General features: G+C 44.7%; 1 protein-coding gene across 1 annotated transcript in view; it reads left to right on the top strand.

The window, feature by feature from the left end:
• SND1 (staphylococcal nuclease and tudor domain containing 1) overlaps positions 1-17,941 on the top strand; it is a 456,936-nt gene that overhangs the window by 354,926 nt on the left and 84,069 nt on the right. The gene's annotated exons all lie outside the window — the stretch shown is intronic.

Genomic DNA, 17,941 nt, shown 5'->3' with positions numbered 1-17,941 from the left:
ACTATTGTTTTGCCTCCCATTTTTCACCTTAGTCATCTTCCTGTGTTTCCTCATCTCCTAAAGTTTCTTTCCCGTTCTTTTTCAACTCTTATTTCCCCAGCCACTTTTCCTCCCGATCGTGTTTCTGGCCCCCTGGTGATACTCAGAAGCACAAGGGGGTCAGAGAGAATACTGATCAGTAAGAGGAGTGAAGGCCCAAAGCTCTTTACTCTCTCATGGTTATTATGAACTTACCTTTGTCTGTATATTTGCTGATACTTGACTGTTGAAAAAGGTAAAATTTTCCTCCATCTTCTCTGATGCTCCAGGCATGTGAGTGAGTTTGCAGATCCTTAGTCTAATCCAGTGATGGCGAACCTTTTGAGCTCAGCATGTCAGCATTTTGAAAAACCCTAACTTAACTCTGGTGCCGTGTCACATATAGAATTTTTTTGATATTTGCAACCATAGTAAAACAAAGATTTATATTTTTGATATTTATTTTATATATTTAAATGCCATTTAACAAAGAAAAATCAAACAAAAAAATGAGTTCGCGTGTCACCTCTGACACACGTGTCATAGGTTCGCCATCACTGGTCTAATCCAAAGCTGATATTTCTCTTTCTTGTTTGTAGCATCCCAGTCTTTCATAGCCCTAAGTCGGGGCCTCTTACTAAAGAACTTTTCTGCATTTTCTTAGCTGCTCATATGATTACTTGGGCTGACTCTTTTGAAAGGTCTTTATATAGAGGAAAGACAAGGGTGGCCTAAACTAAGGATAAGTTGGAATTTTGACTAAAGGAACCAATTATAGCCTGTTCTTCTGGGCATTTTCCTTTATGTAACATATGAAAACTGTTTTCTGAACAGTGTAGGAATGAAGAGAGGTTTTGTTTTGTTATAGGTTTATTCATGTGCTTTTACCTATATAGTACCTTCACTTTTTTCCCCTAAATTTTTCTGTAGAACTTTTTTTTTGCCCTCCTTCCCTCACCCCTCAAGGATTTATCTTGAAAATGTGATGATGCATTGGTACTCCTGGCTGCAGAGGCCCTTCCCACCTGCAGGAGAAAGTACTGTAGTGTAATTTCATGGATGCCTGAGTGTGGGTCTACAGCTTCCCACCTCCCGAAGTTCTTACCTTCAGGGCAGTCTCCATTGTGCCGTGTTCCACTCCAGAAACTCTTCTGTAGCCAAGCTGCTGCTGTGATGGCCACAGTTGAACTGGTGTTTTTTTGTTTGTTTGTTTGGTTGTTGGTTGGTTGGTTGGGTTTTTTTGTTAATTCTCACCTAAGGATATTTTTCCCATTGATTTTTTAGGGGAGGGGGGGGAGAGGGAGGGAGGGAGGGAGGGAGGGAGGGAGGGAGGGAGGGAGGGAGGGAGGGACATCGATGTGAAAGAGACACATCGATTGGTTGCCTCCCACACGTACCCCTACTGGGGCCGGGATTGAACCTGCAATCCAGGTATGTACACTTGACCAGGAGTCGAACCCGTGATACCTCAGCATGCAGGCTCACACTCTAACCACTTTGCAGCACTGGCCAGGGCTAAACTGGTGTTTTGCACCTTCCTCCTATTCCCTTGATAATCAGATTCAGCTCCGTATGTAATTAGGTATTATAAGATGTGATTGTCCTTGACCCTGCCCTACCCCACCCTCTGAAATTTTTTTATCTCATTTTGAGCCAGAATTTTTCTACCCCCCACATGCTTTCCCCAATTACTATAAATCTTCATTGTCAGATAGGAAAAGAGAAGCACACAGCCACCTTGATTTCACAGTACCTCCTGGCCCCTGCGCAGGCCCCACAGAGGCTTGGCCACCGTTGGACTCCCACAAATGGAGCAAACTGACTGGAGAAGGGTGTGCAGTGGGGGCAGGGCTGTAATGGACACTGCCCCTAGGTCAGCCCTCTGCCAGGGAGGGGACAGAAAGCGGGGGCAGGGTGCCTGGTCCTGAAAAGTGACACCCTATTTGTGAATAAAGTATATTGTCTTGGCTATGGGTAGCCAGCCCAGAAGTTACTGCCTGTCTTTCTCTATTTTGAGTGAAGAAAGGATTGTAATCTTTTCATCCATTTCTCATGAGGAGCCTGCACAGTCTCAGACAAGTCTCTTCTTTATATTTCAGATATTCTCCCCACCCACATTACCTTGAGACCAGATAGTCCTACTTTCCTTAAATGTGTTTATAATGACACCAGTCAGCACGGAGTTATTGACATTTCTAGCCATCACTCAGCTCCATTTCTAAGTGCCTCCCTGCCACCTTTCATTGCATTTCTTTTTTTTCTCCTTTTTTTTTTTTTTTTTTTTTTGCACGGTTCTTCTCCTCAGCCATTGGCTTGTGTTCCCTTTCTTGAGTTGGGTGTCTGTGATTACTGTTCCAGGTCAGTGATCTAGGTTTCCTAGTGCTCTTGCCCCAAGGTTAGACACCTGTGACCTTTTACCTGATTCTTTATGACCTTGAAGGCCAAAGCAGCCAAGGAACTCTCGAAGTGTTTCACTTATTTTTACTCAAAGGAAATCGAATAAGCTCCACAGTTCATTCCAGGCTGACTGCGTTGGTGTAGAGCAGGGGTGGGCAAATCCAGCCCACTGCTCGCTTTATTAATAAAGTTTTATGCAAACACTGGCACACTAATTGTTCTGTGTACTTTCTGTGGCTGCTTTAGTGCTGTAACATCAGAGTTGAGTGGTTACCACAGACTATATGGCCCACAGAGCCTAAAACACTTACTGTCTGTCCCTTTATCAAAAAAGTTTGCTGACCCCTCTGCAGAGTTGGATTAAATGGCTGCTTATATGAGTTAGCCCTTGCGTCCCCTGCCCTTGAGGCTGGACTGCTTCTGGAGCAGAAGGCGTGAGATCACTGTGTCTGTTGCTGTAGCTGACTGAGAGCTGCGTGCTATTGCCCTTCTAACGGCATGTGCTTGGTGACACCCTCTTTCTCCCTTCCCCCAATACAGCTGCCTCTTACAGGAAAGTCCCTGCCACACTGCCACAGGTCGGGAGATCTGGTGTCATTTCTCAGATGTGGGACTGTGCCTGTGTCTAGCATTTTCCTCGAAGTCCTGGTGAGAGACGGCATTAGCTAATGGGTAGATAACTGGTTTAAAAGTGCAGACTGTTAGGTTTTCACACTCCAGTATCATGTGGTCCTGAGTGAGTGATTCTTTCCTGCTTTGGGTTCCTGTCTAAAACATTGACCTAGCAGTCCCAAGCCATCCTCTTCCTTTGGAGCAGGGGTGGGAGTGTCTGGCCCTGCCAAGGCATTAGGGGTGAGTTAAATGTTTGACCAAAATAGCAGGCTAATTTTTAAGTTGATGATTTTGTATGGCCCTCAATGTTATAAATATCCAAATGGCCCTTGGCAGAAGAAGAGGTTCCCCACCCCTGCTTGGAGCCCTTCTTAGGAGGAAAATAGTCATTTGGGATCTCTTCACACCTTCTTGCCAGAAGGCCAGCTAACCAGCACGCACTCGCGGACCAGCTGCTGCCTGAGCAGCACTGGGGTCACTGTCAGGAAAACCTGCACTGTTAGAGAAGGGGCTGCGAGCTGGTGTTAAAGAGATCAACGCCACAGTTTAACCTTCTTCGCATTTGCAGGCTGTAGGAGGTGCAATTCCCTGGGGCCGGGGCAGGATACAGAGGCTCGGTGATCATGTCCAGGGCCTTTCTCAATGACCCCTTTGTCCTTCTCTGAGATCTGAGAAATTGCCTTTTGCTGCTGCCTGGAAAATGACGTCCTCATGCTGGACAGCCTGAGCTGCAAACTGGCTGCTGCCCTGACCTATTTCCCTTCTTCCTGCTGTCATAAAAGGGAGGATGTCCCCCTGGGGAGCTCATTCCGCAGGCTGCAGTAGCCAGAGCCCTGTCCTGGATTCCCTCTCCCACTACCCCTGCTTTTTACAAACAAAGGTACATGAAAGCATTACAAGCAGCTGTTGCTGTTTGAAAAACATGTACTTATGTTTCTGGGAATACGGACTCAGCAGCAAATACTGGTATGTATTAATGGAAGGGCATTTGCCTGGGAAAGAAAACTTAGAATAAAAGGAAAGTGTTTCTATATCCTTTGTTTCAGCACCAAGTGTCCTGCTCTTGTCTGAAAAAGATAACTCCGTAAGCAATTTGCCTTTTCTCTAAATCGGTGCTCCCCCCACCCCCACCGTGCCCTCTGTCTTTCTCCACATCTCCCCACAAGCCCTATTGTATATGCTCTCACCCTTCCGGTCTGTAGGCCCTTCTCTGTCCAGGAGACACACAGGAGGAGGGTCAATGGCCAAAGTGATGAGGACAGTTCAAGCCTCAGGGAAATCTGAGGGTGAAGGACACCTGGTACAGGTGAGGCCCACGACACACTGAACTCCAGCTCTCCCTGAGTGCCATGCCCCTCGGTAACGCTCATGGAGTCGTGAGGAGTAGCCTGATAAAAAGTAAGCCAGCTGTCGCACAATCTTCCACTTATTTGCACAAAGATATCCTGTTCTATGTTATCTCTACCACTGCCCGGGAAGAAGGGATGCAGAGAGGCCAGCTCTCCATCAGCTCTTGTCCCAGAAGGTGTGGAGGCTTTGTGGGCTAAGGCTTCTCTCACCTCCCCACACTCTTTCGACAGTTCATCACCTACCAGTGGTCTTTTATGTTTTTCCATTCTGGCTGTTTTCTTTGAAGGGGGCTCAGTAAAGACCTTTGTCTTAATAGTGATCAAACTTTCATTTTAAATAGCTTTTTCTAGCATAAATGTGCTTTCATTACGATATTTCATTTTAATCTCACAGCAAACCTATAAGAAAAATATCGCAATTTTACAGTTCAGGAAACTGAGATGCACGGCAGCCTGCCTTTATTCGCAGAGCTTGTTGTAGGACAAGTACCAAAATCCAAATATCTACATTTCAAATTAGATCTTTTTTTTCCCCCAAAGTTTACCAACTTTGCATTAGAAGGTGATCATTCTTTTAGCCAAATTTTATCATTTCTCAACCTTCAAGTATCTGGAACTAGTTAATTAATAGAGGGCTTCCCTGAAGGTCCAGCACTGGCTGAGAGTTCATCTCCAGTAAGGAACCACCGGGTCTGATTTTGGATGCTCACAGGACTGCACAGGGATCTCAGGCAGCGATCCTCAGCTGGTGCCGCAAGAACTTTTAAAACATGGAATACCTGACTGATTAGTCAGGGGCACTCACCTCTTTTCCTTTAGATCAGCGATTTTCAACCGTTTTCATCTCATGGAATAGAAATTAGTTACTGAAATTCTGTGGCACATGAAAAAATAGATTTTTTTTACCAACCTCACAAAAAAATAGGAATAATTTTGATTCGCTCAGACTGGATGGCTATTGTTGTGTTGGCTCTTATCATATTTTTATTTGACAATTTAAGGCACGCATGTCAAACTCAGGCTAACACGGGCCAATTAAACAAGGCTTAAGTTTATGTGGGCCACAAAGAAACAAAAGCTTTAATTTTCATAGAAACGTAGGTTTATTTTGAAAAGTATAGTATAAAAAAAACAAAAAAAACAGCAATGATAAAATTAATGTTTTCTTCCTGACACTTGGCATCTCTTCTCTGCTACTATCTTTCCTATTTCGGGGGAAATCTTGTTCACAGTGATTACTTTCAAAACTGGCCCAAGGTGAATGTCAGTAATTCTGGATCTGACAGGAGACGTATTTCCTTTCATAACTGTAAATAACTGCTCACAGCATTATATTGGCTGGGCCGCAAAAATATTTGCGTGCTTGATTTAAGGAAAAAATGTCAGTGTCCCTGACTAAATAGTCAGGTATTGCATTTTTAAAAATTCTGCAGCATACTGGTTGAAAATCGCTGACCTAAGGAGTTTGCTATGGACATGCCTCCTCGAAATACTTACTCTGCTCTTGTCACAGCCCTTATATCTTCTGGCTGCTTCAATCCTGCTGCCTCTGTTGTTTGACCTTTGTGGGCCTTACTTTTCATGTAATGATGCCTCTGTAACGTGTTTGGCTTCATTTCAGTTTGATCATGTATGTGGTCAATATGAAATGGGACTATGTATACCTATAATCCTATGTCTCTTTTTTTAATCTATTTTTTATTGATTAAGATATTACATATGTGTCCTTGTCCCCACGTTACCCTCTACCCCCCCCCCCCCGCTCATGCCCTCACCCCCCCCCCCCGCCCCCGTTGTCCGTGTCCATTGGTTAGGCGTATATGCCTGCATGTAAGTCCTTTGGTTGATCTTTTGCCCTTACCCCCACCCTCCCCTACCCTCCCTCCAAAGCCCGACAGTCCAATCAATTCCTCTCCTTCTCTGGATCAGTCCTTGTTCATCAGTTTATGTTGTTCATTATATTCCACAAATGAGTGAGATCATGTGGTATTTATCCGCTCTCCAGTTCCATCCATGCTGTGGCAAATGGTAAGAGTTCCTTTTTCTTCTTCCTCTTCTTAAAGAATACCTTTCAGCATTTCATATAATGCTGGTTTGGTGGTGATGAACTCCTTTAGCTTTTTCTTATCCGTGAAGCTCTTTCTCTGACCTTCAATTCTGAATGATAGCTTTGCTGGATAAAGTAATCTTGGTTGCAGGTTCATGCTATTCATCACTTTGAATATTTCTTGCCACTCTCTTCTGGCCTGCATGGTTTCTGTTGAGAAATCAGCTGACAGTCGTATGGGTACTCCCTTATAGGTAACTGACTGTCTTTCTCTTGCTGCTTTTAAGATTCTCTCGTTGTCTTTTGCTCTTGGCATTTTAATTATGATGTGTCTTGGTGTGGTCCTCTTTGGATTCCTTTTGTTTGGGGTTCTCTGTGCTTCCTGGACTTGTAAGTCTATTTCTTTCACCAGGTAGAGGAAGTTTTCTGTCATTATTTCTTCAAATAGGTTTTCAATATCTTGCCCTCTCTCTTCTTCTGGTACCCCTATAATTCTGATGTTGGTACGCTTGAAGTTGTCCCAGAGGCTCCTTACACTATCTTCATATTTTTGGAATCTCTTTTCTTTTTTCTTTTTCGGTTGGGTATTTTTTGTTTCTTTGTATTTCAAATCTTTGACTTGATTCTTGGGATCCTCTTGTCTGCTGTTGGATCTCTGTAAATTATTCTTTATTTCAGTCAGTGTATGCTTAATTTCTAGTTGGTCCTTTTTCATGTCCTCCAGGGTCTCACTATACTTATTGAGGGACTCATTAAATTTATCGGCGGTTTCCATAAAATTCTTGAAAAACCTTATAAACGTGGCCTTGAACTCTATATCCAGTCGTTTCCTTTCCTCCATTTCTGCCATTTGTGACCTGTTTCTTTGTCTCCGCATTTTGGCTGCTTCCCTGTGTTGATAGAGTGGCTTTGTGTGCTAGGTGTCCTGTAGGGCCCAGTGGCTCAGCCTCCCCAGTTACCTGAGGTAGCTATGCCTTGGTTGTTGTAGGATTGGCAGTGAGAATCAGCTGTGTCTGCAGTGGGAGAACTTCTGTGCTGGAGACACCCTTCTGGGGCAAGACTTGCTTCAGTGGGGCTTTGGTGCTCACTGAGACTGCACCCTGAGTGTGTCCCTTATGGATCTGAGGAGTTGTGATCTGGATGGTCCCCCTCTGACCACTGGGTACAGTGGCTCTTGGATCTAAGGAGGTGCTAATTTAGCCTCTGCCTGAGGTTGCCCAGCAGGAGCTACGAAGAGAACTGCACATTCCCCTTCCTTTTTTGGCCCTGATGAGGCTCAGCTGTGAAGCAATGCAAGCCGCTGTGGGGCCTTGGGCCTTCTCTTGGAAGTTCTGGGTCTGTCTGGCCAGGCTGCAGTTAGGTATTTACAGTTTACAACGGGCCGGGGTATTCATATGCAAAAGCCTCTGCCGCAGCCTGGGTGGGGCGGGGGCTCAAGGAATCAAAGGGCGGAGCAAGCAGCTATGGCGGAGCCTCAGCCCTGCCCTAAGGAGTTGCGAGTCTCAGTGTCCCGGTAACGGCTGCAAGCACCTCTGAGGGAAAGCCGCCCTCAAGTTCGCCCGCTGCCAAACAGTCCAGTTTCTCCCCGTATGAGTCCTGGGTCCCCAGAGACTTCCCAGAACCAGAGTTCAGAGCCTTCGGGAGCTTGTGACTCCCTCCGGATTCAAAAAGACAGCCGCGTCCTCAGGTGCCAGCCCTTTTCCACGCGCGCGAGCCCCCTACCTCTGCACTTTACTTCCGCAGCTCCTCTGGCTCTCAGTGTGCTTTTCTTTCCTTCTAGTTGTAGAATTTACACTCAGCCATCCTTCCTGTAGTTCTGGATGATGTCCGTTTTGTGTTTTTGACGTGTTTTTCAATTGTTGTGGGAAGCAGCAATTTCCCGGTGTTTATCTATGCCGCCATCTTAGTTTTTCCCCCTATAATCCTATTTCTAATGTTTTAGAAGACAAATCTGGCTAAGTAAGTACATTGTTATAAATATATAACTTCCCACTGCCTCTGGGGTAAAATCTGATTTCCTTCGTTTACACATATCCTTGATTACCTCTCCAATTCATGTCTCATCACTACTCGTTTCATAATTTGTCATCAGAACTGACCTTCTACTCACAGTTCCCCTATATATCCTGCCATTTTATCTCTCCCATCTCGTAGGTCACCTTAAGCTCTCCAGCCAGTATATCAGCCATCCCCCTACTTTGTCTTTTTATTCCTACCTGTCCTTTAAGATAACCTTCCTTTTCAAGAAAGCCTTCTCTTGATCTCCCAGTCTGGGTAAGATGCCCTTCCTTCAGTCCCCACAGCACCCCATGCACACACCTGTCATGTCCTGACCAACAATGTTGAAGGACCTGTGTGGGCCTCTCCACTAGATTGTAAGCAACTCAAGGACAGGAACTTGCTTCTTTCTTGTGTTCTTTGTATTTTTGCCTAGTATATAAGAAATATTCGATAGATACATATTGGTTCAATCAACTGATTCCCTCTGACCCAATTCTAGAGATTGGGAAGAAGGCCTGTTCTTTTGTTGTTCTTTATAGTTCTTGGGGGAAACTCTAAACTCAGCATTTGTAAGAGGAAGACTTTGGAGTATGAGTATTGAGGCTGCAGCTTAACAACTTCTCACTGGAAAAGTCCTATGGGACGCTGACCTCCCTGGGTCTCCCCATCTGTCCAACCAGAATACTTAAAGATAGTGAAATAATATGTGAGTGTTTGAAAATATTTGAAAAGAAAGCATTGGTGTCCCTTCATCACTCTCCTGATTTAAGCTGCTCCTTTCTTTCCCTCCTGGTATGTTTCCCATCCTCTGCTTTTGTGGATCAAACTATTAATGAGGTGAAAGGCTTATTTTGAAGTTCAAGTCAACAAATTCCTGTTCAGTAAGCATCGTGAGAATAGCAGGCTGTTATCTGCCCACTTACAGCCCCTTCATTTCTGGGCTCCTGGCCCTTGCCACGTATCTCTAAAAGCCCTAGAAGAGGGAAGTCCTTCTAATCCCATTCCAGCCCCTAAATGCAAATGGCATCACAATGAGAAGGGGTGAGGTTAAGATGAAGAATGGGGGATACTGTCGCATTGCTTTCCCCCCTGCTATCAGCTTTTAAACTCAGCCAGTCACCGGTAGCTTCCCCAAGCAAGCTCAGCAGCATTTGCTGGTGGGTGCTGGTGGGTGCCAACAGTGTGCTGGCTCCAATGGGATTATGCTCTGCAAAGCTGCTGGCTCAGCTAGGCTGGTGTCTATTTCCCTGTTCTTCTGCTTGGAACTTTCATAGCCAGTCAAGCATAGAATTGCATCCATTCTTCTGAAATAGCTGCTGGGCCTAATTTTTCATTGGCTTGGCCATGATCCTATTACCTGTAATTATGTCGGTACAGCTGAATACAATAAGTTGGATAGTCTTCACTGCCCTCCAGAGGCTAGTGTTCACATCCCAGCTGGCTGTTGGGATTGGGGCAGAAATAGGTGGAATAAGGTTTAGGCCTTCAAGATACTTGGCCTCCTTTTGACATGTAGGAAGGCCTCAAGGATGTAATTCTATTCCAGGGAAGAAAATGCTTTTCAGGAGAGGGATTCTTCCTTTGCCTGGGCAGTTGGTCACTACTATTGTAAACTCTTTCTTGAGAGACTTTTGTGTTTTCTGTGCCAATTTGTTTTTCTTACAGTTCCTACCAGTAAAAGGAAATACAAGGGATAGTCCATAGACCTGACAAATTCCATTTTCTCCACAAGTAGAAGCCTCAGCAGTGCCATGGAGGCCCTGGCACTGATTTTTCTGCTCTGTCGTTAGTTCTCACCCACAGCAATGTCCCAAACATGACTTTCTCTTGCATCTTTCTAATAGAATGGTCCACAGTACTTACTTTGAACCTCATCAAATTTGAGGCCCGAAAAAAAAAAAATTGAGGCCTAAACGTAAGTATAGTGGGCAGCTATTGGAAAATGCATTTACTGGTTCACTTCAAGATTATCAGTGAACAAGATTTCACAAGGTCTTGAAAATCCTTCAAACAGAGCCTTGCTAAGCAGAACACCTATTGTATTCGATTCTGTCCACCTGTCATAAAATGATGTTGTTGTGTTTTTAAGGTAATAATAACCCAAGCACTCTATTTTCCAGCCATGAAGGAATTGCAGCTATTATAAAGCAGTGTGAAGTACTTGAACCAATTGGTTAAAAGTACGAAAGGCATGGTTCCTATAGTACAGTGGTTCTCAACCTTCCTAATTCCGCGACCTTTTAATACAGTTCCTCATGTTGTGGTGACCCCCAACCATAAAATTATTTTCGTTGCTACTTCATAACTAATTTTGCTACTATTATGAATCGTAATGTAAATATGATATGCAGGGGGATTCTGCATATATTCTGCATATATTTTCATTGTTACAAATTGAACGTAATTAAAGCATAGTGATTAATCACAAAAACAATATGTAATTATATACGTGTTTTCCGATGGTTTTAGGAGACCCCTGTGAAAGGGTCGTTCAACCCCCAAAGGGGTCGCAACCCACAGGTTGAGAACCGCTGCTATAGTAGGTCAAGAAAAACATTTGTAAATTGGCCATTCTTTTTTTTGGTGGGGAGGGGGTTTATTTGTTTTATTGTTTTCACTTTATTTTTATTGTTGACCCTATTACAGATGTTCCTCCTTTCCCCTCTTTTGCCCACTTCCACCCAGTCCCACCCCTTCCTCCCTCTGGCCTTCACCACACTGTTGTCTATGTCCATGGGCTATGTATATATGTTCCTTGGATAATCCCATCACCTTCTTTCATCCAGTCCTGCTCACCCACCTCCCCTTTGACATCTGTCAGTCTGTTTCTTACATCCATGCTTCTGGTTGTTTTGTTCGTCAGCTTATTTTGTTCATCATATTCCACACCTGGAGATTAAAATGATGTTCTTTATGAGCCATCCCTGTGGAAGACAGCTATTCCCAGTCACATTTAGCCTCCTGGTCTACCTTCTATAGAGTTATGTAGAGCCTGTGACCCAGAACAAATGGAGAAATGCTGTCAGAAGTAAGATACTGCTGGGCTCTTTAGAGGTGAGGATTGTGCTAGGAGAGCTGGGTGCCATTTATTTTAATTAGATGTATTAGATGCCCCTTGCAACAATTCCTCATGTCTCTCAACCGCTTCTCTCATACTGAATACTCACCATCTCTTGAACTTCGGTCAGTGTGCACTTAAAAAACAAGGAAGCTAATATTCTTAATATAATAAAAAATTTTCTCTAGAAAAGCAGCTCCGAATTTTTGTTTCTCAGGTGAAATCCTTTACTGTGAAGTCTGTCTACTTCCTTCTGGAAGCCTAATTTGGTAAATAGTTCTGTGTTTCATTAATAGCTTCTGATTAGCAGGTCACACAAAAGATGACCTCACACATACTTGCTCATTCTGTTTGCAGAACTTCCCATAGGACCTTGACACCCGTGTAGACTTGCATGTGAGCTTTCATGCTGGCATGTTTGGGGGTCTTAGGGCCTCATGCCTCCCTGTTCTGTCTGTCCTGACCATTCCCAGCCATTCCCACTGCCTTTGTTAATAATTTCCCCCTGGAATTATATAATTCAACTGATATCTTTTTAGAACACAGCCCTTAGTATACAGTAGCAGGGCTGCCTGCGCTGCCAGCAAAGAGTAAGCAGATTGTAGATTGCATTTGCTCTCCAGGTAATACTAACATTCTGGTGTTCCACATGTGACTCCCTCAAGGACACAGGAGTGACTGTTCTGGTTGATGAGCCAGCCTTACCCTGCCCTCTTCCTGTCATTATCATGGCTACTCCTTGTGTCTGTTGCCAAGGACTGGATGAGAGCCTCTGTGTGCCAAACCAGGCTTTATTGATGAACTTCCCAGTTGCCACTCCACCCGTGACAGTTTCTGGTCAGGCGAACTTAAATGGATTTTGAAATTGAAAGTGACCATTGGTCTGTTATGAAATGCTATAGTGCATGAAATAAGATTATGAGCAAGCTTTAGAATTAATAGCAGAGATACCCTAACCTGGTCTGAACAACATGTGTCACGTATTCAAGAAGGACAAGCTCATTCTTAGATCCATCTTCAGAACATTTAAAAGCATCTTTCTCTTCTTGGTCGCTTAACAAAAACTCGTTTAGTAATATGTGCAGTCAGATCTGGGTTCTCATTCTAGCCTCATCATTTACTGTGTGCTCTTGGACATGATTCCTAGCTTCTCTAAAACCAGGCCAATCTCGGGCTTCATAGAATTCAGTATGAATGGTGCTCCTGGGGTTGTGCAGTGCAGCAATCCTGCTAAACCTAATTGTCTCACCTATAACAAGGGTACCTTTTTCATAGCAATACTGTGGAAATAATGTACCTGTGTAAAGTGCCCAGCACTAGAGTCTGCTATGTAGGAATCACTTAGTGAACAACAGCTTGCATCACCATCTTTATTATGAATGAAAGTTCTTTCAGGGTTTACCTAAAACCTAGAATTAGAACTTCAGTGTGGACAAACCACTATCCCCAGAGTAGGAAGGTAGATTGGGCATAGGCATGTGTGTTGGGAGTAGCATTCATATTAGAATCGACAAAGAACAACAGTGAGTATTCTCCAGTGCTCGACACACCCCAAAGCCAGTGATGGAAAATACGTATATGCTACCCCCGTCCAGTCTTGTATCTATGACATTTCCAATCAGTTACAGCACTGCATTGGCTTGGGACTTAGAACTTCTCAAAACAGGGCTCCTAAAAGCTACTACCAGTTGAATGGATTCGGGACTTGCACTGATAACCTATTTGCCATCCTTGGACTAAGTTCTCAAAGGAGTGTTTAAGTAAAATTCAGAGTCTCTTTGCCTCTTCTTCTGCAAGGTCCTACACGTTAGAACCACTTCTTTCTAGGCAGTGTAATGTTAAGTGGAAAAGCAAAGGTCTGGAAGCAATGCCAAAGAGTCCTAACCTATGCACAGAGCCTCTTCTACACTTGACTACTGACAGATAGGGCCAACCATTGTCAAGCTGGGGAAGCCTGGACTCTATAGATACCTCATAGACATCTAAGATGTAATGGCTTGGGTGTCTTTGTTGTGCACTTCAACTGCCATGGGAGTGTTTGGAGGTGATCTGCCGATACCAAGGGCTCTCCATGCTTCCCCATTTACACGGGACTTTTGACCTTGTTCACTTCCCACTGGTACTGCGACTTGAAAATGAGAGTTATAGGGATGACTTATCTAGATCCGGACTTCCTATCCTCTAATGCAGTGGTCGGCAAACTGTGGCTCGCGAGCCACATGCGGCTCTTTGGCCCCTTGAGTGTGGCTCTTCCACAAAATAACACATGCGGGTGTGCACGTACAGTGCGAAGTTGACTTAAAACTTGAAGTAAAGTTTATTAAGTTAATTTTAGGGAGCGTGGAGTGAAAGAAGATGTAGTGTTGAGGACTGAGAAAAGTATGTTGAGATGGTTTGGACATATAGAGAGGATGAACGAAAGGAGATAGACGAAACAAGTATACAAGACGAGATGGGAGAGTTGGAAGGAGTCGACCTCAGCGAACGTACCTCAATCAGATTGAGGATGTTTTTAGCAAAGGCCAGCTTAGGGAGTACTCTAATTAAGTTAATAACAGTGTACCTACCTATATAGTTTAAGTTTAAAAAATTTGGCTCTCAAAAGAAATTTCAATTGTTGTTCTGTTGATATTTGGCTCTGTTGACTACTGAGTTTGCCGACGACTGGTCTAATGGAATAGCGGTGCTCTTTTCTGTCCCCAAACCACCTTATGACCACAGCAGTCTACAGTTGCCATAGGTTTATCTTTTATCTGTATTAAACTAGAGAGTTGGAGGGTAGTGGAGCATCAGGCAGAAGCTCTAAAGAAATGTCTATGTGTTAAGCAGGATTGAAAGGGACAAGAAAAGGACCCCAAGACAAATCCTTTGGGACAGTAATTGCAGCAAGAACAAAAGCTATCCATTGAGCCAGGAGAGTTGAATTGGAAACTGCTTCACGTTTTCTTTTCAGGCGAACATAATGCCTCCCTCTTCTCCCTTTCCCTTCTCTTGATGCAGCAGGCTTCTATTTAATGGTTACCAGGAAAGGATCTTGGCATTGAATGTCCAGCTAGAGGTGGGAGATCATGCAAATTAGGCCAGTAGGTCTCTTCACCTCGACCAGAGGCTGTGGATGCCACTTTGCTTCAGAATTCTTTACAGTGCTTATAGTGCGGGGGTGTTGTTACTCTCCAGTTAAATAAATCTAAAACTACTGACCCAGGATTTTTATAGCAGTGCTGCAACCTTATATGAGGAAATGCAACAAATAGTCCATTACCACTGATTGGATATGGATTTTTGGCCTGGACACTTGCCACTTGGTAATTTTAGAATAGGGTCACTTTCGGAATTGGAAGATTCCTTGTAGAAGGGTACTGCTATTTGCTAAATAGTTGTTTCTTATATTTTTACCCCCTCACAGCCATGCTCCCCACTTCTAGATGGTAGGGCCAACCTCTCTGTCTGCCTGCAAGAGACAGCCAGAGCTCATCCTTCATCAGCTTACAGGGCTGCAGACGTGGCCATTTCCAAACGCCCAGGGTATACTTAAACACTTCCTCCTTCTAATCTCAGCACTTCCACTCGAAACACATCAGCAGCTTTGAAACTTGCATTTTATTTTGCTCTGTATTTTGGCCCTTCAGGTATATTTGTGGTAGGAGGATGGGAGACTAGGGAACTGTGTTGTCACTGATTTCAGAATTGCACAACGACACCCTGAGTCATTGTCTCTGGAGAATCATTGAAGCAAGAGTGCCAAGCGCATCCTTAAAAACGTGGGTTTTTAAGATTGGATTCGGTTTCATTTTGATATGTGACTGACTGCCTGCCTTGGTTTCACTATCTGTAAAATGGGAGCATTGGGCCCTGTTCTGCCTGGAGAATACTGAAAAGTGATGACTAAGCTGTGGTGGTGGTAGTTCCTGAGGATCCCTCCAGTTATTCCTACTTACATAGAAAAGTGTTGCCAGGCCCCAGATGACGAATACCATACACAAGCTGACGGCACTGTGTGACCTGGAGAGGGACCTCTGGCCAGTTTATTTTCTCATCTGCATCTGAATATTAGACCCAATTAATGAAACAGGAAAACTGCTGGTCCTGGAACCCAAGCTGTGACCACTTTACCTCATTGTGCTAAACTTTGGTTGATTTTCCCCTTTTCTGCCAAAAATCTTTTCTTGACATGATGTTGGTTCTGAGAAGCAGTGTACCCTAAATAGAAGCTGCCCCAGAGTGCTGAAGGGTTCTCTCAGTCTTCCTTATAGCCAATAGGTTAGACCAGTGGTCGGCAAACTGCGGCTCGGGAAACTGCGGCTCGCGAGCCACATGCGGCTCTTTGGCCCCTTGAGTGTGGCTCTTCCACAAAATACCGACTTCTGCACATGGGCCACGAAGTTTCAATCACACTGTACGTGCGCGCCAGCACATGGTATTTTGTGGAAGAGCCACACTCAAGGGGCCAAAGAGCCGCATGTGGCTCGCGAGCCGCAGTCTGCCGACCACGGGGTTAAACTAAGCCCTGAGAATCAGACACTAAATGTGTGTCTTCTGGTTGTGGTTGTTATGCCCATCTGTCACAATAGTGTGTCCTATTTCCTGGTTCTCTAGGTAAGACTAGAGATTCACATAAGCATCGATTTTGAAAGTGAAAATGTCGTCTTGCCTGTCTGTACAGGGTCTCTGTCCTAGCATTCAGATCAGACCTCTCACATGTTTATCTCGGCCTCTGATCTTCATGGCATGTCCTTCAGACTAGAGTGCTTCAAAGACAGGTTTGAACCCAGAGAGGCATGGCCTTTGTTATTATGAAGAATGATGCAAGATAGTTAGTTTCACCTTATCTGGTGCCTGTCTGACTTTTTGTGGCAGTTGACCCAGGGTAGGGGTTAGTACGTCAAAGCAGGAGATTGCTCTTGAAGCTTTAAATTCTTGCTTTCCCGTCCAGAATTATGGTCAGCTGTTGAGATAGTCCAGCCAACCACCATGAAAGTATGGCAACTTCAAAAAATCATGAGCCCTTGGGATCGGCCTCCAGACCTCTGGCCTTGCATCAAAGGAAGGCCTATGGCTTCTCATGCCCTGGTGCCCTGATGAGGCACAGCAAGCACAGGAAGTGCAGAGGGAGGCCCTGAGACTGCTCTCCATGGCCAGCCCTTCAGGGTGTGAGGAAGGGCTCCTCGTGACACATTCACACATGCACCCGAGCGTGCCTAACACCCAGTGACGGGAGGACCGACTCCAGGGACAGAGGGCATTCTCACACTGCCCGGGCTTCTTTCATCTGTCCTTCCTCTTTCATTCTTCCCCCCTCCTGTGTGTTTCTGTAATTTGTACAGTATCGTTGAGAGGTGTTGAAGGGATCAATAGCAATTCACCTTTTCCCTTATTGATTAAAGTGACGGCAAGTAAAAACGGCAGGCAGTACCAATTCATTTATCATGAGCTACCCATTTCCTCCCAGGCCAGCAGTGACCTCTCCATCTCCCTCTTACATTGCTGATCTGCAGCTGGGGTTACTCTGGTTGCTAGGCTGCTTTCATAGGAATGAGAGAACCACTGTGCTTGGTTCCTATAATCAGAGGTGGGTGAGGAAGGAAACTGCAGGTAATGAGCAAGAAAATGACTGTGCAGCCTGTGCTGTGACTCTGGCTTTATTGGTGAGTTCACCATATGTGCTGTGCTCTCAAGAAGGGAAGCCTGGCATCAGTTGATGGACGATGCTGCCTCGCCCAGAACTTCCCTCCACTCTGTTTTTCTAAAGGGCACACCTGCTTTTATTATCTGTTTTCCCACAGAATATAAATTGAGTGTGGTGAGTGACACCTGTGAACTGGCTCTGTTTTTGCTGAAGGTGCAAAGGTTTGTATTCCTTGCAAGAGCCTTCAGTAGTAGCTTTTGCTCACTGAGGAACCTGGGGTGCCTGGGATAGAGGTTGGGTCAGGGTTCAGGTGCTGAGAAGAGGTCTGTATCCACCAGGGGATGAAGAGTGAGGCAGTTCTTATCAGCTTCTTTGTCGACTCCAGAAAAAGCATGGGGAGTGTGTATGTGTGCGTGCTTGTGTGCTTGCATGTGTGCGTGCGCACACTCGCTGCTCCATTCTCCCTCAATGGAAACACCCTCAGATTCTCACTTGAGCGAGGTGATGGAGACACCACCACCACCCCTTTTATGACACTTCAGGTGCCACACACTAAAGAGCTCATTTTTAAAACTGCTTCTCAAATGGCAAATACTTATTACTCCACTCACCTGATGGGATGACCAGGGCTCGGAAAAGAGAAGTTAGCACTTACCATAAAGGCAAAGCTTCTTTAGCCCAGTCTCTTTTCTCTTTGGGTGCCATCATTTGAATTTTGTTGGTTCTCTAGCAACACACTTACACAGAAGCAGCTATTGTCCACATACCCAGCAAGGCCAGTAAGCCTCAGCCCCTTTCACAGGGCTGAAGTCTGTTGCTTTGAGGAGCATGAG

The sequence above is a fragment of the Myotis myotis genome, unplaced genomic scaffold (genome assembly GCF_014108235.1).
Source record: "Myotis myotis isolate mMyoMyo1 unplaced genomic scaffold, mMyoMyo1.p scaffold_m19_p_11, whole genome shotgun sequence".
Classification (NCBI taxonomy): Eukaryota; Metazoa; Chordata; class Mammalia; order Chiroptera; family Vespertilionidae; genus Myotis; species Myotis myotis.
This window is presented reverse-complemented; position numbering and strand designations above follow the sequence as displayed.